The 24872-nt window shown below is 52.6% G+C and overlaps 1 non-coding gene across 1 annotated transcript; it reads right to left on the bottom strand.

The window, feature by feature from the left end:
* Positions 1-289: 289 nt before the first annotated feature.
* TRNAN-GUU (transfer RNA asparagine (anticodon GUU)) lies at positions 290-366 on the bottom strand. The gene has a single exon. It is a non-coding gene; the product is annotated as a tRNA-Asn (tRNA).
* Between the last annotated feature and the right edge of the window lie 24506 nt (positions 367-24872).

The raw sequence follows: 24872 nt of genomic DNA on the forward strand, positions 1-24872 counted from the left end.
CGGGAGAGCTCGAACCTCCAACCTTTCGGTTAACAGCCAATCGCGCTAGCCAATGGCGCCACGGAGACAGTCCTGCTCCACTCTCACCATCGTCAGAACATTTCTTCAGAGCTATCAGCCCAAAGAAAAAAAAGCGCCGCACCACCATCGGGTGGGCTCGAACCTCCAACCTTTCAGTTAACAGCCCATCGCGCTAGCCAATTACGCCACGGAGACAGTCGTGCTCCACTCTCACCACCATCAGAACATATCTTCAAAGCTATAAGGGCAAAGAAAAAAAGCAACACACCACTCCCGGGAGGGCTCGAACCTCCAACCTTTCGGTTAACAGCCGAACGCGCTAGCCAATTGCGCCACGGAGACAGTCGTGCTCCACTCCCACCACCATCAGAACATATCTTCAAAGCTATCAGCGCAAAGAAAAAAGCAACACACCACTCCCGGGAGAGCTCGAACCTCCAACCTTTCAGTTAACAGCCCATAGCGCTAGCCAATTGCGCCACGGAGACAGTCGTGCTCCACTCTCACCACCATCACAACATATCTTCAAAGCTATCAGCCCAAAGGAAAAAAAGCACCGCACCACCACCGGGTGGGCTTGAACCTCCAACTATTCGGTTAACAGCCGATCGCGCTAGCCAATTGCGCCACGGAGATAGTCGTGCTCCACTTCCACCACCATCAGAACATATCTTCAAAGCTATCAGCGCGAAAAAAAGCAACACACCACTCCCGGGAGAGCTCGAACCTCCAACCTTTCGGTTAACTGCCGAACGTGCTAGCCGATTGCGCCAAGGAGACAGTCATGCTCCACTCTCACCACCGTCAGAACATTTCTTCAGAGCTATCAGCCAAAAGAAAAAAGCGCCGCACCACCTTCGGGTGGGCTCGAACCTCCAACCTTTCGGTTAACAGCCAATCGCGCTAGCCAATTGTGCCACGGAGACAGTCGTGCTCCACTCTCACCACCGTCAGAACATTTCTTCAGAGCTATCAGCCCAAAGAAAAAAAAGCGCTGCACCACCACCGAGTGGGCTCGAACCTCCAACCGTTCGGTTAACAGCCGATCGCGCTAGCCGATTGTGCCATGGAGACAGTCGTGCTCCACTCCCACCACCATCAGAACATATCTTCAAAGCTATCAGCGCAAAGAAAAAAGCAACACACCACTCCCGGGAGGGCTTGAACCTCGAACCTGTCGGTTAACAGCCGATCTCGCTAGCCAATTGCGCCACGGAGACAGTCCTGCTCCACTCTCACCACCATCACAACATATCTTCAAAGCTATCAGCCCAAAGAAAAAAAAGCGCCGCACCACCACCGAGTGGGCTCGAACCTCCAACCTTTCGGTTAACAGCCGATCGCGCCAGCCAATTGCGCCACGGAGACAGTCGTGCTCCACTCTCCCCCCCGTCACAACATTTCTTCAGAGCTATCAGCCCAAAGAAAAAAAAAGCGCCGCACCACCACCGTGTGGGCTCGAACCTTCAACCTTTCGGTTAACAGCCGATCGCGCTAGCCGATTGCGCCACGGAGACAGTCGTGCTCCACTCCCACCACCATAAGAACATATATTCAAAGCTATCAGCGCAAAAAAAAGCAACACACCACTCCCGGGAGAGCTCGAACCTCCAGCCTTTTGGTTAACAGCGGATCGCGCTAGCCAATTGCGCCAAGGAGACAGTCCTGCTCCACTCTCACCACCGTCAGAACATTTCTTCAGAGCTATCAGCCCAGAGAAAAAGAAGCGCCGCACCACCATCGGGTGGGCTCGAACCTCCAACCTTTCGGTTAACAGCCCATCGCGCTAGCCAATTGCGCCACAGAGACAGTCATGCTCCACTCTCACCACCGTCAGAACATTTCTTCAGAGCTATCAGCTCAAAGAAAAAAAAGCGCCGCACCACCACCGGGTGGGCTTGAACCTCGAACCTTTCGGTTAATAGCCCATCGCGCTAGCCAATTACGCCACGGAGACATACGTGCTCCACTCTCACCACCATCAGAACATATCTTCAAAGCTATCAGCGCAAAGAAAAAAGCAACACACCACTCCCGGGAGAGCTCGAACCTCCAACCTTTCGGTTAAGAGATGATTGCGCTAGCCAATTGCGCCACGGAGACCGTCCTGCTCCACTCTCACCACCATCAGAACATATCTTCAAAGCTATCAGCCCAAAGAAAAAAAAGCGCCGCACCACCACCGAGTGGGCTCGAACCTCCAACCTTTCGGTTAACAGCCGATCGCGCCAGCCAATTGCGCCACGGAGACAGTCGTGCTCCACTCTCCCCCCCGTCACAACATTTCTTCAGAGCTATCAGCCCAAAGAAAAAAAAAGCGCCCCACCACCACCGTGTGGGCTCGAACCTTCAACCTTTCGGTTAACAGCCGATCGCGCTAGCCGATTGCGCCACGGAGACAGTCGTGCTCCACTCCCACCACCATAAGAACATATATTCAAAGCTATCAGCGCAAAAAAAAGCAACACACCACTCCCGGGAGAGCTCGAACCTCCAGCATTTTGGTTAACAGCGGATCGCGCTAGCCAATTGCGCCACGGAGACAGTCCTGCTCCACTCTCACCACCGTCAGAACATTTCTTCAGAGCTATCAGCCCAGAGAAAAAGAAGCGCCGCACCACCATCGGGTGGGCTCGAACCTCCAACCTTTCGGTTAACAGCCCATCGCGCTAGCCAATTGCGCCACAGAGACAGTCATGCTCCACTCTCACCACCGTCAGAACATTTCTTCAGAGCTATCAGCTCAAAGAAAAAAAAGCGCCGCACCACCACCGGGTGGGCTTGAACCTCGAACCTTTCGGTTAATAGCCCATCGCGCTAGCCAATTACGCCACGGAGACATACGTGCTCCACTCTCACCACCATCAGAACATATCTTCAAAGCTATCAGCGCAAAGAAAAAAGCAACACACCACTCCCGGGAGAGCTCGAACCTCCAACCTTTCGGTTAACAGATGATCGCACTAGCCAATTGCGCCACGGAGACCGTCCTGCTCCACTCTCACCACCGTCAGAACATTTCTTCAGAGCTATCAGCCCAAAGGAAAAAAGCGCCGCACCACCACCGGGTGGGCTAGAACCTCCAACCTTTTGGTTAACAGCCGATCGTGCTTGCCAATTGCGCCACGGAGAGAGTCGTGCTCCAATCACACCACCATCACAACATGTCTTCAAAGCTATCAGCCCAAATTAAAAAAGCACCGCACCACCACCGCGTGGGCTCGAACCTCCAACCTTTCGGTTACCAGCCGATCGCGCTAGCCAATTGCGCCACGGAGACAGTCCTGCTCCACTCTCACCACCATCAGAACATATCTTCAAAGCTATCAGCCCAAAGAAAAAAAAGCAACACACCACTCCCGGGAGGGCTCGAACCTCCAACCTTCAGGTTAACAGCCGATCGCGCTAGCCAATTGCGCCACGGAGACAGTCGTGCTCCACTCTCACCACCGTCAGAACATTTCTTCAGAGCTATCAGCCCAAAGAAAAAAAGCACCGCACCACCACCGGGTGGGCTCGAGCGTCCAACCTTTCGGTTAATAGCCCATCGCGCTAGCCAATTACGCCACGGAGACAGTCGTGCTCCACTTCCACCACCATCAGAACATATCTTCAAAGCTATCAGCGCAAAAAAAAGCAACACACCACTCCCGGGAGAGCTCGAACCTCCAACCTTTCGGTTAACTGCCGAACGTGCTAGCCGATTGCGCCAAGGAGACAGTCATGCTCCACTCTCACCACCGTCAGAACATTTCTTCAGAGCTATCAGCCAAAAGAAAAAAGCGCCGCACCACCTTCGGGTGGGCTCGAACCTCCAACCTTTCGGTTAACAGCCAATCGCGCTAGCCAATTGTGCCACGGAGACAGTCGTGCTCCACTCTCACCACCGTCAGAACATTTCTTCAGAGCTATCAGCCCAAAGGAAAAAAAGCGCTGCACCACCACCGAGTGGGCTCGAACCTCCAACCTTTCGGTTAACAGCCGATCGCGCTAGCCGATTGTGCCATGGAGACAGTCGTGCTCCACTCCCACCACCATCAGAACATATCTTCAAAGCTATCAGCGCAAAGAAAAAAGCAACACACCACTCCCGGGAGGGCTTGAACCTCGAACCTGTCGGTTAACAGCCGATCTCGCTAGCCAATTGCGCCACGGAGACAGTCCTGCTCCACTCTCACCACCATCACAACATATCTTCAAAGCTATCAGCCCAAAGAAAAAAAAGCGCCGCACCACCACCGAGTGGGCTCGAACCTCCAACCTTTCTGTTAACAGCCGATCGCGCCAGCCAATTGCGCCACTGAGACAATCGTGCTCCACTCTCCCCCCCGTCACAACATTTCTTCAGAGCTCTCAGCCCATAGAAAAAAAAGCGCCGCACCACCACCGAGTGGGCTCGAACCTTCAACCTTTCGGTTAACAGCCGATCGCGCTAGCCGATTGCGCCACGGAGACAGTCGTGCTCCACTCCCACCACCATCAGAACATATATTCAAAGCTATCAGCGCAAAAAAAGCAACACACCACTCCCGGGAGAGCTCGAACCTCCAGCCTTTTGGTTAACAGCGGATCGCGCTAGCCAATTGCGCCACGGAGACAGTCCTGCTCCACTCTCACCACCGTCAGAACATTTCTTCAGAGCTATCAGCCCAGAGAAAAAGAAGCGCCGCACCACCATCGGGTGGGCTCGAACCTCCAACCTTTCGGTTAACAGCCCATCGCGCTAGCCAATTGCGCCACAGAGACAGTCATGCTCCACTCTCACCACCGTCAGAACATTTCTTCAGAGCTATCAGCCCAAAGAAAAAAAAGCGCCGCACCACCACCGGGTGGGCTTGAACCTCGAACCTTTCGGTTAATAGCCCATCGCGCTAGCCAATTACGCCACGGAGACAGTCGTGCTCCACTCTCACCACCATCAGAACATATCTTGAAAGCTATCAGCGCAAAGAAAAAAGCAACACACCACTCCCGGGAGAGCTCGAACCTCCAACCTTTCGCTTAACAGATGATCGCGCTAGCCAATTGCGCCACGGAGACCGTCCTGCTCCACTCTCACCACCGTCAGAACATTTCTTCAGAGCTATCAGCCCAAAGGAAAAAAGCGCCGCACCACCACCGGGTGGGCTCGAACCTCCAACCTTTCGGTTACCAGCCGATCGCGCTAGCCAATTGCGCCACGGAGACAGTCCTGCTCCACTCTCACCACCATCAGAACATATCTTCAAAGCTATCAGCCCAAAGAAAAAAAAGCAACACACCACTCCCGGGAGGGCTCGAACCTCCAACCTTCAGGTTAACAGCCGATCGCGCTAGCCAATTGCGCCACGGAGACAGTCGTGCTCCACTCTCACCACCGTCAGAACATTTCTTCAGAGCTATCAGCCCAAAGAAAAAAAGCACCGCACCACCACCGGGTGGGCTCGAGCGTCCAACCTTTCGGTTAATAGCCCATCGCGCTAGCCAATTACGCCACGGAGAAAGTCGTGCTCCACTTCCACCACCATCAGAACATATCTTCAAAGCTATCAGCGCAAAAAAAAGCAACACACCACTCCCGGGAGAGCTCGAACCTCCAACCTTTCGGTTAACTGCCGAACGTGCTAGCCGATTGCGCCAAGGAGACAGTCATGCTCCACTCTCACCACCGTCAGAACATTTCTTCAGAGCTATCAGCCAAAAGAAAAAAGCGCCGCACCACCTTCGGGTGGGCTCGAACCTCCAACCTTTCGGTTAACAGCCAATCGCGCTAGCCAATTGTGCCACGGAGACAGTCGTGCTCCACTCTCACCACCGTCAGAACATTTCTTCAGAGCTATCAGCCCAAAGAAAAAAAAGCGCTGCACCACCACCGAGTGGGCTCGAACCTCCAACCTTTCGGTTAACAGCCGATCGCGCTAGCCGATTGTGCCATGGAGACAGTCGTGCTCCACTCCCACCACCATCAGAACATATCTTCAAAGCTATCAGCGCAAAGAAAAAAGCAACACACCACTCCCGGGAGGGCTTGAACCTCGAACCTGTCGGTTAACAGCCGATCTCGCTAGCCAATTGCGCCACGGAGACAGTCCTGCTCCACTCTCACCACCATCACAACATATCTTCAAAGCTATCAGCCCAAAGAAAAAAAAGCGCCGCACCACCACCGAGTGGGCTCGAACCTCCAACCTTTCTGTTAACAGCCGATCGCGCCAGCCAATTGCGCCACTGAGACAATCGTGCTCCACTCTCCCCCCCGTCACAACATTTCTTCAGAGCTCTCAGCCCATAGAAAAAAAAGCGCCGCACCACCACCGAGTGGGCTCGAACCTTCAACCTTTCGGTTAACAGCCGATCGCGCTAGCCGATTGCGCCACGGAGACAGTCGTGCTCCACTCCCACCACCATCAGAACATATATTCAAAGCTATCAGCGCAAAAAAAGCAACACACCACTCCCGGGAGAGCTCGAACCTCCAGCCTTTTGGTTAACAGCGGATCGCGCTAGCCAATTGCGCCACGGAGACAGTCCTGCTCCACTCTCACCACCGTCAGAACATTTCTTCAGAGCTATCAGCCCAGAGAAAAAGAAGCGCCGCACCACCATCGGGTGGGCTCGAACCTCCAACCTTTCGGTTAACAGCCCATCGCGCTAGCCAATTGCGCCACAGAGACAGTCATGCTCCACTCTCACCACCGTCAGAACATTTCTTCAGAGCTATCAGCCCAAAGAAAAAAAAGCGCCGCACCACCACCGGGTGGGCTTGAACCTCGAACCTTTCGGTTAATAGCCCATCGCGCTAGCCAATTACGCCACGGAGACAGTCGTGCTCCACTCTCACCACCATCAGAACATATCTTGAAAGCTATCAGCGCAAAGAAAAAAGCAACACACCACTCCCGGGAGAGCTCGAACCTCCAACCTTTCGCTTAACAGATGATCGCGCTAGCCAATTGCGCCACGGAGACCGTCCTGCTCCACTCTCACCACCGTCAGAACATTTCTTCAGAGCTATCAGCCCAAAGGAAAAAAGCGCCGCACCACCACCGGGTGGGCTCGAACCTCCAACCTTTTGGTTAACAGCTGATCGTGCTTGCCAATTGCGCCACGGAGAGAGTCGTGCTCCTTTCTCACCACCAACAGAACATATCTTCAAAGCTATCAGGGCAAAGAAAAAAAAGCGCCGCACCACCACCGGGTGGGCTCGAACCTCCAACCTTTCGGTTAATAGCCCATCGCGCTAGCCAATTGCGCCACGGAGACAGTCGTGCTCCACTCTCACCACCGTCAGAACATTTCTTCAGAGCTATAAGCCCAAAGGAAAAAAGTGCCGCACCACCACCGGGTGGGTTCGAGCGTCCAACCTTTCGGTTAATAGCCCATCGCGCTAGCCAATTACGCCACGGAGACAGTCGTGCTCCACTCTCACCACCATCAGAACATATCTTCAAAGCTATCAGCCTAAAGAAAAAAAAGCGCCGCACCACCACTGAGTGGGCTCGAACCTCAAACCTTTCGGTTATCTGCCGAATGTGCTAGCCGATTGCGCCAAGGAGACAGTCGTGCTCCACTCTCACCACTGTCAGAACATTTCTTCAGAGCTATGAGCCAAAAAAAAAAAGCGCCGCACCACCATCGGGTGGGCTCGAACCTCCAACCTTTCGGTTAACAGCCAATCGCGCTAGCCAATTGTGCCACGGAGACAGTCGTGCTCCACTCTCACCACCGTCAGAACATTTCTTCAGAGCTAACAGCCCAAAGAAAAAAAAGCGCCGCACCACCACCAGGTGGGCTCGAACCTCCAACCTTTCGGTTAACAGCCGATCGCGCTAGCCAATTGCGCCATGGAGACAGTCCTGCTCCACTCTCACCACCATCAGAACATATCTTTAAAGCTATTAGCCCAAAGAAAAAAAAGCAACATACCATTACTGGGTGGGCTCGAACCTCCAACCTTTCAGTTAACAGCCCATCGCGCTAGCCAATTGCGCCACGGAGAGAGTCGTGCTCCAATCACACCACCATCACAACATGTCTTCAAAGCTATCAGCCCAAAGAAAAAAAAGCACCACACCACCACCGCGTGGGCTCGAACCTCCAACCTTTCGGTTACCAGCCGATCGCGCTAGCCAATTGCGCCACGGAGACAGTCCTGCTCCACTCTCACCACCATCAGAACATATCTTCAAAGCTATCAGCCCAAAGAAAAAAAAGCAACACACCACTCCCGGGAGAGCTCGAACCTCCAGCCTTTTGGTTAACAGCGGATCGCGCTAGCCAATTGCGCCACGGAGACAGTCCTGCTCCACTCTCACCACCGTCAGAACATTTCTTCAGAGCTATCAGCCCAGAGAAAAAGAATCGCCGCACCACCATCGGGTGGGCTCGAACCTCCAACCTTTCGGCTAACAGCCCATCGCGCTAGCCAATTGCGCCACAGAGACAGTCATGCTCCACTCTCACCACCGTCAGAACATTTCTTCAGAGCTATCAGCCCAAAGAAAAAAAAAGCGCCGCACCACCACCGGGTGGGCTTGAACCTCGAACCTTTCGGTTAATAGCCCATCGCGCTAGCCAATTACGCCACGGAGACAGTCGTGCTCCACTCTCACCACCATCAGAACATATCTTGAAAGCTATCAGCGCAAAGAAAAAAGCAACACACCACTCCCGGGAGAGCTCGAACCTCCAACCTTTCGCTTAACAGATGATCGCGCTAGCCAATTGCGCCACGGAGACCGTCCTGCTCCACTCTCACCACCGTCAGAACATTTCTTCAGAGCTATCAGCCCAAAGGAAAAAAGCGCCGCACCACCACCGGGTGGGCTCGAACCTCCAACCTTTTGGTTAACAGCTGATCGTGCTTGCCCATTGCGCCACGGAGAGAGTCGTGCTCCTTTCTCACCACCAACAGAACATATCTTCAAAGCTATCAGGGCAAAGAAAAAAAAGCGCCGCACCACCACCGGGTGGGCTCGAACCTCCAACCTTTCGGTTAATAGCCCATCGCGCTAGCCAATTGCGCCACGGAGACAGTCGTGCTCCACTCTCACCACCGTCAGAACATTTCTTCAGAGCTATAAGCCCAAAGGAAAAAAAGTGCCGCACCACCACCGGGTGGGTTCGAGCGTCCAACCTTTCGGTTAATAGCCCATCGCGCTAGCCAATTACGCCACGGAGACAGTCGTGCTCCACTCTCACCACCATCAGAACATATCTTCAAAGCTATCAGCCTAAAGAAAAAAAAGCGCCGCACCACCACTGAGTGGGCTCGAACCTCAAACCTTTCGGTTATCTGCCGAACGTGCTAGCCGATTGCGCCAAGGAGACAGTCGTGCTCCACTGTCACCACTGTCAGAACATTTCTTCAGAGCTATGAGCCAAAAGAAAAAAAGCGCCGCACAACCATCGGGTGGGCTCGAACCTCCAACCTTTCGGTTAACAGCCAATCGCGCTAGCCAATTGTGCCACGGAGACAGTCGTGCTCCACTCTCACCACCGTCAGAACATTTCTTCAGAGCTAACAGCCCAAAGAAAAAAAAGCGCCGCACCACCACCAGGTGGGCTCGAACCTCCAACCTTTCGGTTAACAGCCGATCGCGCTAGCTAATTGCGCCATGGAGACAGTCCTGCTCCACTCTCACCACCATCAGAACATATCTTTAAAGCTATTAGCCCAAAGAAAAAAAAGCAACATACCATTACTGGGTGGGCTCGAACCTCCAACCTTTCAGTTAACAGCCCATCGCGCTAGCCAATTGCGCCACGGAGAGAGTCGTGCTCCAATCACACCACCATCACAACATGTCTTCAAAGCTATCAGCCCAAAGAAAAAAAAGCACCACACCACCACCGCGTGGGCTCGAACCTCCAACCTTTCGGTTACCAGCCGATCGCGCTAGCCAATTGCGCCACGGAGACAGTCCTGCTCCACTCTCACCACCATAAGAACATATCTTCAAAGCTATCAGCCCAAAGAAAAAAAAGCAACACACCACTCCCGAGAGGGCTCGAACCTCCAACCTTCAGGTTAACAGCCGATCGCGCTAGCCAATTGCGCCACGGAGACAGTCGTGCTCCACTCTCACCACCGTCAGAACATTTCTTCAGAGCTATCAGCCCAAAGAAAAAAAGCACCGCACCACCACCGGGTGGGCTCGAGCGTCCAACCTTTCGGTTAATAGCCCATCGCGCTAGCCAATTACGCCACGGAGACAGTCGTGCTCCACTCTCACCACCGTCAGAACATTTCTTCTGAGCTATCAGCCCAAAGAAAAAAAAGCGCCGCACCACCACCGGGTGGGCTTGAACCTCCAACCTTTCGGTTAATACCCCATCGCGCAAGCCAATTACGCCACGGAGACAGTCGTGCTCCACTCTCACCACCATCAGAACATATCTTCAAAGCTATAAGCGCAAAGAAAAAAAAGCAACACACCACTCCCGGGAGGGCTCGAACCTCCAACCTTTTGGTTAACAGCCGATCACGCTAGCCAATCGCGCCACAGAGACAATCGTTCTCCACTCTCACCACCATCACAAATATCTTCAAAGCTATCAGCCCAAAGAAAAAAAGCACCGCACCACCACCGCGTGGGCTCGAAACTTCATCCTTTCGGTTACCAGCCGATCGCGCTAGCCGATTGCGCCACAGAGACAGTCCTGCTCCACTCTCACCACCGTCAGAACATTTCTTCAGAGCTATCAGCCCAAACAAAAAAAAGCGCCGCACCACCACTGAGTGGGCTCGAACCTCAAACCTTTCGGTTATCTGCCGAACGTGCTAGCCGATTGCGCCAAGGAGACAGTCGTGCTCCACTCTCACCACTGTCAGAACATTTCTTCAGAGCTATGAGCCAAAAGAAAAAAAGCGCCGCACCACCATCGGGTGGGCTCGAACCTCAAACCTTTCGGTTAACGGCCAATCGCGCTAGCCAATTGCGCCGCGGAGACAGTCATGCTCCACTCTCACCACCATCAGAACAAAAGCTATAAGCGCAAAGAAAAAAGCAACATACCACTCCCGAGAGGGCTCGAACCTCCAACTTTTCTGTTAACAGCCGATCGCGCTAGCCAATTGCGCCACGGAGACAGTCCTGCTCCACTCTCACCACCATCAGAACATATCTTCAAAGCTATCAGACGAAAGAAAAAAGCAACACACCACTCCCGGGAGGGCTCGAACTTCCAACCTTTAGGTTAACAGCCGATCGCGCTAGCCAATTGCGCCAAGGAGACAAACGTGCTCCACTCTCACCACCGTCAGAACAATTCTCCAGAGCTATCAGCCCAAAGGAAAAAAAGCGCCGCACCACCACCGGGTGGGCTCGAACCTCCAACCTTTTGGTTAACACCCGATCGCGCTAGCCGATTGCGCAACGGAGAGAGTCGTGCTCCACTCTCACCACCAACAGAACATTTCTTCAGACCTATCAGCGCAAAGAAAAAAGCAACACACCACTCCCGGGAGGGCTTGAACCTCGAACCTTTCGGTTAACAGCCGATCTCGCTAGCCAATTGAGCCACGGAGACAGTCCTGCTCCACTCTCACCACCATCAGAACATATCTTCAAAGCTATCAGCCCAAAGAAAAAAAAGCGCCGCACCACCACCAAGTGGGCTCGAACCTCCAACCTTTCGGTTATCTGCCGAACGTGCTAGCCGATTGCGCCAAGGAGACAGTCGTGCTCCACTCTCACCACCGTCAGAACATTTCTTCAGAGCTATCAGCCAAAAGAAAAAAAGCGCCGCACCACCATCGGGTGGGCTCGAACCTCCAACCTTTCGGTTAATAGCCAATCGCGCTAGCCAATTGTGCAATGGAGACAGTCGTGCTCCACTCTCACCACCGTCAGAACATTTCTTCAGAGCTAACAGCCCAAAGAAATAAAAGCGCCGCACCACCACCAGGTGGGCTCGAACCTCCAACCTTTCGGTTAACAGCCGATCGCGCTAGCCAATTGCGCCATGGAGACAGTCCTGCTGCACTCTCACCACCATCAGAACATATCTTTAAAGCTATCAGCCCAAAGAAAAAAAGCAACACACCATTACTGGGTGGGCTCGAACCTCCAACCTTTCAGTTAACAGCCCATCGCGCTAGCCAATTGCGCCACGGAGAGAGTCGTGCTCCAATCACACCACCACCACAACATGTCTTCAAAGCTATCAGCCCAAAGAAAAAAAAGCACCGCACCACCACCGCGTGGGCTCGAACCTCCAACCTTTCGGTTACCAGCCGATCGCGCTAGCCAATTGCGCCACGGAGACAGTCCTGCTCCACTCTCACCACCATCAGAACATATCTTCAAAGCTATCAGCCCAAAGAAAAAAAAGCAACACACCACTCCCGGGAGGGCTCGAACCTCCAACCTTCAGGTTAACAGCCGATCGCGCTAACCAATTGCGCCATGGAGACAGTCGTGCTCCACTCTCACCACCGTCAGAACATTTCTTCATAGCTATCAGCCCAAAGGAAAAAAGCACCGCACCACCACCGGGTGGGCTCGAGCGTCCAACCTTTCGGTTAATAGCCTATCGCGCTAGCCATTTACGCCACGGAGACAGTCGTGCTCCACTCTCACCACCGTCAGAACATTTCTTCAGAGCTATCAGCCCAAAGAAAAAAAAAGCGCCGCACCACCACCGGGTGGGCTCGAACCTCCAACGTTCCGGTTAACAGCCGATCGCGCTAGCCAATTGCGCCATGGAGACAGTCCTGCTCCACTCTCACCACCATCAGAACATATCTTCAAAGCTATCAGCCCAAAGAAAAAAAGCAACACACCACTCCCGGGAGGGCTCGAACCTCCAACCTTTCAGTTAACAGCCGATCATGCTAGCCAATTACGCCACGGAGACAGTGATGCTCCACTCTCACCACCATCAGAACATTTTTTCAGAGCTATCAGCCCAAAGGAAAAAAAGCGCCGCACGACCACAGGGTGGGCTCGAGCGTCCAACATTTCGGTTAATAGCCCATCGCGCTAGCCAATCACGCCACGGAGACAGTCGTGCTCCACTCTCACCACCATCAGAACATATCTTCAAAGCTATCAGCGCAAAGAAAAAAGCAACACACCACTCCCGGGAGGGCTCGAACCTCCAACCTTTCGGTTAACAGCCGATCGCGCTAGCCAATTGCGCCAAGGAGACAGTCATGCTCCACTCTCAAAACCGTCAGAACCTTTCTCCAGAGCTTTCAGCCCAAAGAAAAAAAGCGCCGCACCACCATCGGGTGGGCTCGAACCTCCAACCTTTCGGTTAACAGCCCATTGCGCTAGCCAATTGCGCCACGGAGACAGTCCTGCTCCACTCTCACTACCGTCAGAACATATGTTCAAAGCTATCAGCGCAAAGAAAAAAGCAACACACCGCTCCCGGGTGGGCTCGAACCTCCAACATTTCGGTTAACAGCCGATCGCGCTCGCCACTTCTGCATCGGAGACAGTCCGGCTCCACTCTCACCACCGTCAGAACATTTCTTCAGAGCTATCAGCCCAAAGACAAAAAAGCGCCGCACCACCATCGGGTGGGCTCGAACCACCAACGTTTCGGTTAAGAGCCAATCGCGCTAGCCGATTGCGCCATGGAGACAGTCCTGCTACACTCTCACCACCATCAGAACATATCTTCAAATCTATCAGCCCAAAGAAAAAAAAAGCAACACACCACTCCTGGGAGGGCTCGAACCTCCAACCTTTCAGTTAACAGCCCATCGCGCTAGCCAATTGCGCCGCGGAGACAGTCATGCTCCACTCTCACCACCATCAGAACAAAAGCTATAGGCGCAAAAAAAAGCAACACACCACTCCCGAGAGGGCTTGAACCTCCAACTTTTCTGTAACAGCCGATCGCGCTAGCCAATTGCGCCACGGAGACAGTCCTGCTCCACTCTCACCACCATCAGAACATATCTTCAAAGCTATCAGACGAAAGAAAAAAGCAACACACAACTCCCGGGAGGGCTCGAACCTCCAACCTTTAGGTTAACAGCCGATCGCGCTAGCCAATTGCGCCCAGGAGACAGTCGTGCTCCACTCTCACCACCGTCAGAACAATTCTTCAGAGCTATCAGCCCAAAGGAAAAAAAGCGCCGCACCACCACCGGGTGGGCTCGAACCTCCAACCTTTTGGTTAACACCCGATCGCGCTAGCCGATTGCGCAACGGAGAGAGTCGTGCTCCACTCTCACCACCGTCAGAAGATTTCTTCAGAGCTATCAGCCCAAAGGAAAAAAGCACCGCACCACCACCGGGTGGGCTCGAGCGTCCAACCTTTCGGTTAATAGCCCATCGCGCTAGCCAATTACGCCACGGAGACAGTCGTGCTCCACTCTCACCACCGTCAGAACATTTCTTCAGAGCTATCAGCCCAAAGAAAAAAAAAGCGCCGCACCACCACCGGGTGGGCTCGAACGTCCAACCTTCCGGTTAACAGCCGATCGCGCTAGCCAATTGCGCCATGGAGACAGTCCTGCTACACTCTCACCACCATCAGAACATATCTTCAAATCTATCAGCCCAAAGAAAAAAAAGCAACACACCACTCCTGGGAGGGCTCGAACCTCCAACCTTTCAGTTAACAGCCCATCGCGCTAGCCAATTGTGCCACGGAGACAGTCGTGCTCCACTCTCACCACCATCACAAATATTTTGAAAGCTATCAGCCCAAAGAAAAAAAAGCACCGCACCACCACCGCGTGGGCTCTAACCTCCAACCTTTCGGTTACCAGCCGATCGCGCTAGCCGATTGCGCCACGGAGACAGTCCTGCTCCACTCCCACCACCATCAGAACAAATCTTCAAAGCTATCAGCCCAAAGAAAAAAAGCAACACACCACTCCCGGGAGGGCTCGAACCTCCAACCTTTCAGTTAACAGCCGATCATGCTAGCCAATTGCGCCACGGAGACAGTGATGCTCCACTCTCACCACCATTAGAACATTTCTTCAGAGCTATCAGCCCAAAGGAAAAAAAGCGCCGCACCACCACCGGGTGGGCTCGAGCGTCCAACATTTCGGTTAATAGCCCATCGCGCTAGCCAATCACGCCACGGAGACAGTCGTGCTCCACTCTCACCACCATCAGAACATATCTTCAAAGCTATCAGCGCAAAGAAAAATGCAACACACCACTCCCGGGAGGGCTCGAACCTCCAACGTTTCGGTTAACAGCCAATCGCGCTAGCCAATTGCGCCACGGAGACAGTCGTGCTCCACTCTCACCACCGTCAGAACATTTCTTCAGAGCTATGAGCCCAAAGAAAAAAAAGCGCCGCACCACCACCGGGTGGGCTCGAACCTCCAACCTTTTGGTTAACAGCCGATCGCGCTAGCCAATTGCGCCACGGAGACAGTCGTGCTCCACTCCCACCACCATCGAAACATATATTCAAAGCTATCAGCGCAAAGAAAAAAGCAACACACCACTCCCGGGAGAGCTCGAACCTCCAACCTTTCGGTTAATACCCCATCGCGCTAGCCAATTACGCCACGGAGACAGTCGTGCTCGACTCTCACCACCATCAGAACATATCTTCAAAGCTATAAGCGCAAAGAAAAAAAAGCAACACACCACTCCCGGGAGGGCTCGAACCTCCAACCTTTTGGTTAACAGCCGATCGCGCTAGCCTATTGCGCCACGGAGACAGTCGTGCTCCACTCCCACCACCATCAGAACATATATTCAAAGCTATCAGCGCAAAGAAAAAAGCAACACACCACTCCCGGGAGAGCTCGAACCTCCAACCTTTCGGTTAACAGCCGATCGCGCTAGCCAATTGCGTCACGGAGACAGTCCTGCTCCACTCTCACCACCGTCAGAAAATTTTTTCAGAGCTATCAGCCCAAAGAAAAAAAAGCGCCGCACCACCATCGAATGGGCTCGAACCTCCAACGTTTCGGTTAACAGCCAATCGCGCTAGCCAATAGCGCCACGGAGACAGTCGTGCTCCACTCTCACCACCGTCAGAACATTTCTTCAGAGCTATCAGCCCAAAGAAAAAAAAGCGCCGCACCACCACTGGGTGGGCTCGAACCTCCAACCTTCCGGTTAACAGCCGATCGCGCTAGCCAATTGCGCCATGGACACAGTCCTGCTACACTCTCACGACCATCGGAACATATCTTTAAATCTATCAGCCCAAAGAAAAAAAAGCAACACACCACTCCTGGGAGGGCTCGAACCTCCAACCTTTAAGTTAACAGCCCATCGCGCTAGCCAATTGTGCCAAGGAGACAGTCGTGCTCCACTCTCACCACCATCACAAATATCTTCAAAGCTATCAGCCCAAAGAAAAAAAAGCACCGCACCACCACCGCGTGGGCTCGAACCTCCAACCTTTCGGTTACCAGCCGATTGCGCCACAGAGACAGTCCTGCTCCACTCTCACCACCATCAGAACATATCTTCAAAGCTATCAGCCCAAAGAAAAAAAGCAACACACCATTCCCGGGAGGGCTCGAACCTCCAACCTTTCAGTTAACAGCCGATCACGCTAGCCAATTGCCCCACGGAGACAGTCATGCTCCACTCTCACCACCGTCAGAACATTTCTTCAGAGCTATCAGCCCAAAGGAAAAAAAGGGCCGCACCACCACCGGGTGGGCTCGAGCGTCCAACATTTCGGTTAATAGCCCATCGCGCTAGCCAATCACGCCACGGAGACAGTCGTGCTCCACTCTCACCACCATCAGAGCATATCTTCAAAGCTATCAGCGCAAAGAAAAAATCAACACACCACTCCCGGGAGGGCTCGAACCTCCAACCTTTCGGTTAACAGCCGATCGTGCTAGCCAATTGCGCCAAGGAGACAGTCATGCTCCACTCTCACCACCGTCAGAACATTTCTCCAGAGCTATCAGCCCAAAGAAAAAAAGCGCCGCACCACCATCGGGTGGGCTCGAACCTCCCACCTTTCGGTTAACAGCCCATCGCACTAGCCAATTGCGCCACAGAGACAGTCCTGCTCCACTCTCACTACCGTCAGAACATTTCTTTAGAGCTATCAGCCCAAAGGAAAAGAGCGCCGCACCACCACCGGGTGGGCTCGAACCTCCAACCTTTGGTTACCAGCCGATCGCGCTAGCAAATTGCGCCACGGAGAGAGTCGTGCTCCTTTCTCACCACCAACAGAACATATCTCCAAAGCTATCAGCGCAAAGAAAAAAGCAACACACCACTCCCGGGAGGGCTTGAACCTCGAACCTTTCGGTTAACCGCCGATCGCGCTAGCCAATTGCGCCGCGGAGACAGTCATGCTCCACTCTCACCACCATCAGAACAAAAGCTATAAGCGCAAAGAAAAAAGCAACACACCACTCCCGAGAGGGCTTGAACCTCCAACTTTTCTGTTAACAGCCGATCGCGCTAGCCAATTGCGCCACGGAGACAGTCCTGCTCCACTCTCACCACCATCAGAACATATCTTCAAAGCTATCAGACGAAAGAAAAAAGCAACACACCACTCCCGGGAGGGCTGGAACCTCCAACCTTTAGGTTAACAGCCTTTCGCGCTAGCCAATTGCGCCCAGGAGACAGTCGTGCTCCACTCTAACCACCGTCAGAACAATTCTCCAGAGCTATCAGCCCCAAGGAAAAAAAGCGCCGCACCACCACCGGGTGGGCTCGAACCTCCAACCTTTTGGTTAACACCCGATCGCGCTAGCCGATTGCGCAACGGAGAGAGTCGTGCTCCACTCTCACCACCAACAGAACATTTCTTCAGAGCTATCAGCGCAAAGAAAAAAGCAACACACCACTCCCGGGTGGGCTCGAACCTCCAACATTTCGGTTAACAGCCGATCGCGCTAGCCACTTCCGCATCGGAGACAGTCCGGCTCCACTCTCACCACCGTCAGAACATTTCTTCAGAGCTATCAGCCCAAAGACAAAAAAGCGCCGCACCACAATCGGGTGGGCTCGAACCACCAACGTTTCGGTTAACAGCCAATCGCGCTAGCCAATTGCGCCACGGAGACAGTCGTGCTCCACTCTCACCACCGTCAGAACATTTCTTCAGAGCTATCAGCCCAAAGAAAAAAAAGCGCCGCACCACCACCGGGTGGGCTCGAACCTCCAACCTTTCGGTTAATACCCCATCGCGCTAGCCAATTACGCCACGGAGACAGTCGTGCTCCACTCTCACCACCATCAGAACATATCTTCAAAGCTATAAGCGCAAAGAAAAAAAGCAACACACCACTCCCGGGAGGGCTCGAACCTCCAAACTTTTGGTTAACAGCCGATCGCGCTAGCCAATTGCACCATGGAGACAGTCCTGCTACACTCTCACCACCATCAGAACATATCTTCAAATCTATCAGCCCAAACAAAAAAAGCAACACACCACTCCTGGGAGGGCTCGAAACTCCAACCTTTCATTTAACAGCCCATCGCGCTAGCCAATTGTGCCACGGAGACAGTCGTGCTCCACTCTCACCACCATCACAAATATCTTCAAAGCTATCAGACCAAAGAAAAAAAAGTACCGCACCACCACCGCGTGGGCTCGAACCTCCAACCTTTCGGTTACCAGCCGATCGCGCTAGCCGATTGCGCCACAGAGACAGTCCTGCTCCACTCTCACCACCATCAGAACATATCTTCAAAGCTATCAGCCCAAAGAAAAAAAAGCAACACACCACTCCCGGGAGGGCTCGAACCTCCAACCTTTCAGTTAACAGCCGATCACGCTAGCCAATTGCGCCACGGAGACAGTCATGCTCCACTCTAGCCACTGTCAGAACATTTCTTCAGAGCTATCAGCCCAAAGGAAAAAAAGCGCCGCACCACCACCGGGTGGGCTCGAGCGTCCAACACTTCGGTTAATAGCCCATCGCGCTAGCCAATCACGCAACGGAGACAGTTGTGCTCCACTCTCACCACCATCAGCACATATCTTCAAAGCTATCAGCGCAAAGAAAAAAGCAACACACCACTCCCGGGAGGGCTCGAACCTCCAACCTTTCGGTTAACAGCCGATCGCGCTAGCCAATTGCGCCAAGGAGACAGTCATGCTCCACTCTCACCACCGTCAGAACATTTCTCCAGAGCTATCAGCCCAAAGAAAAAAAGCGCCGCACCACCATTGGGTGGGCTCGAACCTCCAACCTTTCGGTTAACAGCCCATCGCGCTAGCCAATTGTGCCACGGAGACAGTCCTGCTCCACTCTCACTACCGTCAAAACATTTCTTCAGAGCTATCAGCCCAAAGGAAAAAAGCGCCGCACCACCACCGGGTGGGCTCGAACCTCCAACCTTTCGGTCAACAGCCGATCGCGCTAGCCAATAGCGCCATGGAGACAGTCCTGCTCCACTCTCACCACCATCAGAACATATCTTCAAAGCTATCAGCCCAAAGAAATAAAAGCAACACACCATTCCTGGGTGGGCTCGAACCTCCAACCTATCAGTTGACAGCCCATCGCGCTAGCAAATTGCGCCACGGAGAGAGTCGTGCTCCAATCACACCACCATCACAACATATCTTCAAAGCTATCAGCCCAAAGAAAAAAAGCACCGCACCGCCACCGCGTGGGCTCGAACCTCCAACATCTCGGTTACCAGCCGATCGCGCTAGCCAATTGCGCCACGGAGACAGTCCTGCTCCACTCTCACCACCATCACAACGTATCTTCAAAGCTATCAGCCCAAAGAAAAAAAAGCACCACATCACCACCGCTTGGGCTCGAACCTCCAACCTTTCGGTTACCAGCCGATCGCGCTAGCCGATTGCGCCACGGAGACAGTCCTGCTCCACTCTCAACACCATCAGAACATATCTTCAAAGCTATCAGCCCAAAGAAAAAAAAGCAAGACACCACTCCCGGGAGGGCTCGAACCTCCAACCTTTCAGTTAACAGCCGATCGCGCTAGCCAATGGCGCCACGGAGACAGTCATGCTCCACTCTCACCACCGTCAGAACATTTTTCAGAGCTATCAGCCCAAAGGAAAAAAAGCACCGCACCACAACCGGGTGGGCTCGAGCGTCCAACCTTTCGGTTAATAGCCCATCGCGCTAGCCAATTACGCCACAGAGACAGTCGTGCTCCACTCTCACCACCATCAGAACATATCTTCAAAGCTATCAGCGCAAAGAAAAAAGCAACACACCACTCCCGGGAGGGCTCGAACCTCCAACCTTTCGGTTAACAGCCGATCGCGCTAGCCAATTGCGCCAAGGAGACAGTCATGCTTCACTCTCACCACCGTCAGAACATTTCTTCAAAGCTATCAGCGCAAAGAAAAAAGCAACACACCACTCCCGGGAGAGCTCGAACCTCCAACCTTTCGGTTAATACCCCATCGCGCTAGCCAATTGCGCCACGGAGACAGTCGTGCTCCACTCCCACCACCATCGAAACATATCTTCAGAGCTATCAGCCCAAAGAAAAAAAAGCGCCGCACCACCATCGGGTGGGCTCGAACCTCCAAAGTTTCGGTTAACAGCCAATCGCGCTAGCCAATAGCGCCACGGAGACAGTCGTGCTCCACTCTCACCACCGTCAGAACATTTCTTCAGAGCTATCAGCCCAAAGAAAAAAAAGCGCCGCACCACCACTGGGTGGGCTCGAACCTCCAACCTTCCGGTTAACAGCCGATCGCGCTAGCCAATTGCGCCATGGACACAGTCCTGCTACACTCTCACCACCATCGGAACATATCTTCAAATCTATCAGCCCAAAGAAAAAAAAGCAACACACCACTCCTGGGAGGGCTCGAACCTCCAACCTTTCAGTTAACAGCCCATCGCGCTAGCCAATTGTGCCACGGAGACAGTCGTGCTCCACTCTCACCACCATCACAAATATCTTCAAAGCTATCAGCCCAAAGAAAAAAAAGCACCACCACCGCGTGGACTCGAACCTCCAACCTTTCGGTTACCAGCCGATTGTGCCACAGAGACAGTCCTGCTCCACTCTCACCACCATCAGAACATATCTTCAAAGCTATCAGCCCAAAGAAAAAAAGCAACACACCATTCCCGGGAGGGCTCGAACCTCCAACCTTTCAGTTAACAGCCGATCGCGCTAGCCAATTGCCCCACGGAGACAGTCATGCTCCACTCTCACCACCGTCAGAACATTTCTTCAGAGCTGTCAGCCCAAAGGAAAAAAAGGGCCGCACCACCACCGGGTGGGCTCGAGCGTCCAACATTTCGGTTAATAGCCCAACGCGCTAGCCAATCACGCCACGGAGACAGTCGTGCTCCACTCTCACCACCATCAGAACATATCTTCAAAGCTATCAGCGCAAAGAAAAAATCAACACAACACTCCCGGGAGGGCTCGAACCTCCAACCTTTCGGTTAACAGCCGATCGCGCTAGCCAATTGCGCCAAGGAGACAGTCATGCTCCACTCTCACCACCATCAGAACATTTCTCCAGAGTTATCAGCCCAAAGAAAAAAAGCGCCGCACCACCATCGGGTGGGCTCGAACCTCCAATCTTTGGTTAACAGCCGATCGCGCTAGCAAATTGCGCCACGGAGAGAGTCGTGCTCCTTTCTCACCACCAACAGAACATATCTCCAAAGCTATCAGCGCAAAGAAAAAAGCAACACACCACTCCCGGGAGGGCTTGAACCTCGAACCTTTCGGTTAACCGCCGATCGCGCTAGCCAATTGCGCCGCGGAGACAGTCATGCTCCACTCTCACCACCATCAGAACAAAAGCTATAAGCGCAAAGAAAAAAGCAACACACCACTCCCGAGAGGGCTTGAACCTCCAACTTTTCTGTTAACAGCCGATCGCGCTAGCCAATTGCGCCACGGAGACAGTCCTGCTCCACTCTCACCACCATCAGAACATATCTTCAAAGCTATCAGACGAAAGAAAAAAGCAACACACCACTCCCGGGAGGGCTCGAACCTCCAACCTTTAGGTTAACAGCCGATCGCGCTAGCCAATTGCGCCAAGGAGACAGTCGTGCTCCACTCTCACCACCGTCAGAACAATTCTCCAGAGCTATCTGCCCAAAGGAAAAAAAGCGCCGCACCACCACCGGGTGGGCTCGAACCTCCAACCTTTTGGCTAACACCCGATCGCGCTAGCCGATTGCGCAACGGAGAGAGTCGTGCTACACTGTCACCACCAACAGAACATTTCTTCAGAGCTATCAGCGCAAAGAAAAAAGCAACACACCACTCCCGGGAGGGCTTGAACCTCGAACCTTTCGGGTAACAGCCGATCTCGCTAGCCGATTGCGCCAAGGAGACAGTCGTGCTCCACTCTCACCACCGTCAGAACATTTCTTCAGAGCTATCAGCCAAAAAAAAAAGCGCCGCACCACCATCGGGTGGGCTCGAACCTCCAACCTTTCGGTTAACAGCCAATCGCGCTAGCTAATTGTGCCACGGAGACAGTCGTGCTCCACTCTCACCACCGTCAGAACATTTCTTCAGAGCTAACAGCCCAAAGAAAAAAAAGCGCCGCACCACCACCAGGTGGGCTCGAACCTCCAACCTTTCGGTTAACAGCCGATCGAGCTAGCCAATTGCCCCATGGAGACAGTCCTGCTCCACTCTCACCACCATCAGAACATATCTTTAAAGCTATCAGCCCAAAGAAAAAAAAGCAACACACCATTACTGGGTGGGCTCGAACCTCCAACCTTTCAGTTAACAGCCCATCGCGCTAGCCAATTGCGCCACGGAGAGAGTCGTGCTCCAATTACACCACCATCACAACATGTCTTCAGAGCTATCAGCCCAAAGAAAAAAAAGCACCGCACCACCACCACGTGGGCTTGAACCTCCAACCTTTCGGTTACCAGCCGATCGCGCTAGCCAATTGCGCCACGGAGACAGTCGTGCTCCACTCTCACCACCGTCAGAACATTTCTTCAGAGCTATCAGCCCAAAGGAAAAAAGCACCGCACCACCACCGGGTGGGCTCGAGCGTCCAACCTTTCGGTTAATAGCCCATCGCGCTAGCCAAATACGCCACGGAGACAGTCGTGCTCCACTCTCACCACCGTCAGAACATTTCTTCAGAGCTATCAGCCCAAAGAAAAAAAAGCGCCGCACCACCACCGGGTGGGCTCGAACCTCCAACCTTTCGGTTAATACCCCATCGCGCTAGCCAATTACGCCACGGAGACAGTCGTGCTCCACTCTCACCACCATCAGAACATATCTTCAAAGCTATCATCATCATCATCATCAGCCTGACTACGTCCACTGCAGGACAAAGGCCTCTCCCATGTTCCGCCAGTTAACCCGGTCCTGTGCTTGCTGCTGCCAATTTATACCCGCAAACTTCTTAATCTCATCTGCCCACCTAACCTTCTGTCTCCCCCTAACCCGCTTCCCTTCTCTGGGAATCCAGTCAGTTACCCTTAATGACCAGCGGTTATCCTGTCTACGCGCTACATGCCCTGCCCATGTCCATTTCTTCTTCTTGATTTCAGCTATGATATCCTTAACCCCCGTTTGTTCCCTAATCCACTCTGCTCTCTTCTTGTCTCTTAAGGTTACACCTACCATTTTTCTTTCCATTGCTCGCTGCGTCGTCCTCAATTTAAGCTGAACCCTCTTTGTAAGTCTCCAGGTTTCTGCTCCGTAGCTAAGTACCGGCAAGATACAGCTGTTATATACCTTCCTCTTGAGGGATAGTGGCAAACTACCTGTCATAATTTGAGAGTGCTTGCCAAATGTGCTCCACCCCATTCTTATTCTTCTAGTTACTTCAGTCTCCTGGTTCGGCTCTGCGGTTATTACCTGCCCTAAGTAGACATAGTCTTTTACAACTTCAAGTGCACTATTACCTATCTCGAAGCGCTGCTCCTTGCCGAGGTTGTTGTACATTACTTTCGTTTTCTGCAGATTAATTTTAAGACCCACCTTTCTGCTCTCCTTGTCTAGCTCCGTAATCATGAGTTGCAATTCGTCCCCCGAGTTACTCAGCAATGCAATGTCATCGGCGAAGCGCAGGTTACTAAGGTATTCTCCATTGACTCTTATCCCTAACTGTTCCCATTCTAGGCTTCTGAAAACCTCCTGTAAGCACGCGGTAAATAGCATTGGGGAAATTGTGTCCCCCTGCCTTACACCCTTCTTGATTGGTATTCTGTTGCTTTCTTTATGAAGCACTATGGTAGCAGTTGATCCCCTGTAGATTTCTTCCAGAATGTTTATATATACTTCATCTACGCCCTGATTCCGCAGTGTTTGCATGACGGCTGATATTTCTACTGAATCAAACGCTTTCTCGTAATCTATGAAGGCTATGTATAGGGGTTGGTTATACTCTGAGCATTTCTCTATTACCTGATTGATAGTATGAATGTGGTCAATTGTTGAGTAGCCTGTTCGAAATCCTGCTTGTTCCTTTGGTTGATTGAATTCTAATGTTTTCTTTACTCTGTTAGCAATTACCTTTGTAAATAGCTTGTATACTACAGAGAGCAAGCTGATCGGCCTGTAATTCTTCAAGTCCTTGTCATCTCCTTTCTTATGTATTAAGATGATGTTAGCGTTCTTCCAAGACTCTGGTACTCTTCCCGTCAGGAGACACCTCGTAAACAGGGTGGCTAGTTTTTCTAACACAATCTGTCCTCCATCTTTCAGCAGATCTGATGTTACCTGATCCTCACCAGCAGCTTTGCCCCTTTGCATGCTCTCCAAAGCTTTCCTGACTTCTTCTATCATTACTGGTGGGGTGTAATCTGGGTTACTGCTAGTTCTTATAGTATTAAGGCCGTGGTTGTCACGGCTACTGTACAGATCTCTGTAAAACTCCTCTGCTATTTTAACTATCCTATCCATATTGGTAGTTATTTTGCCTTCTTTGTCCCTTAGTGCATACATCCGACTTTTGCCTATCCCAAGTTTCCTCTTCAATGCTTTGACACTTCCTCCGTTTTTCAG

This window comes from Rhipicephalus microplus, unplaced genomic scaffold, assembly GCF_043290135.1.
Source record: "Rhipicephalus microplus isolate Deutch F79 unplaced genomic scaffold, USDA_Rmic scaffold_13, whole genome shotgun sequence".
In the NCBI taxonomy this organism is placed as follows: Eukaryota; Metazoa; Arthropoda; class Arachnida; order Ixodida; family Ixodidae; genus Rhipicephalus; species Rhipicephalus microplus.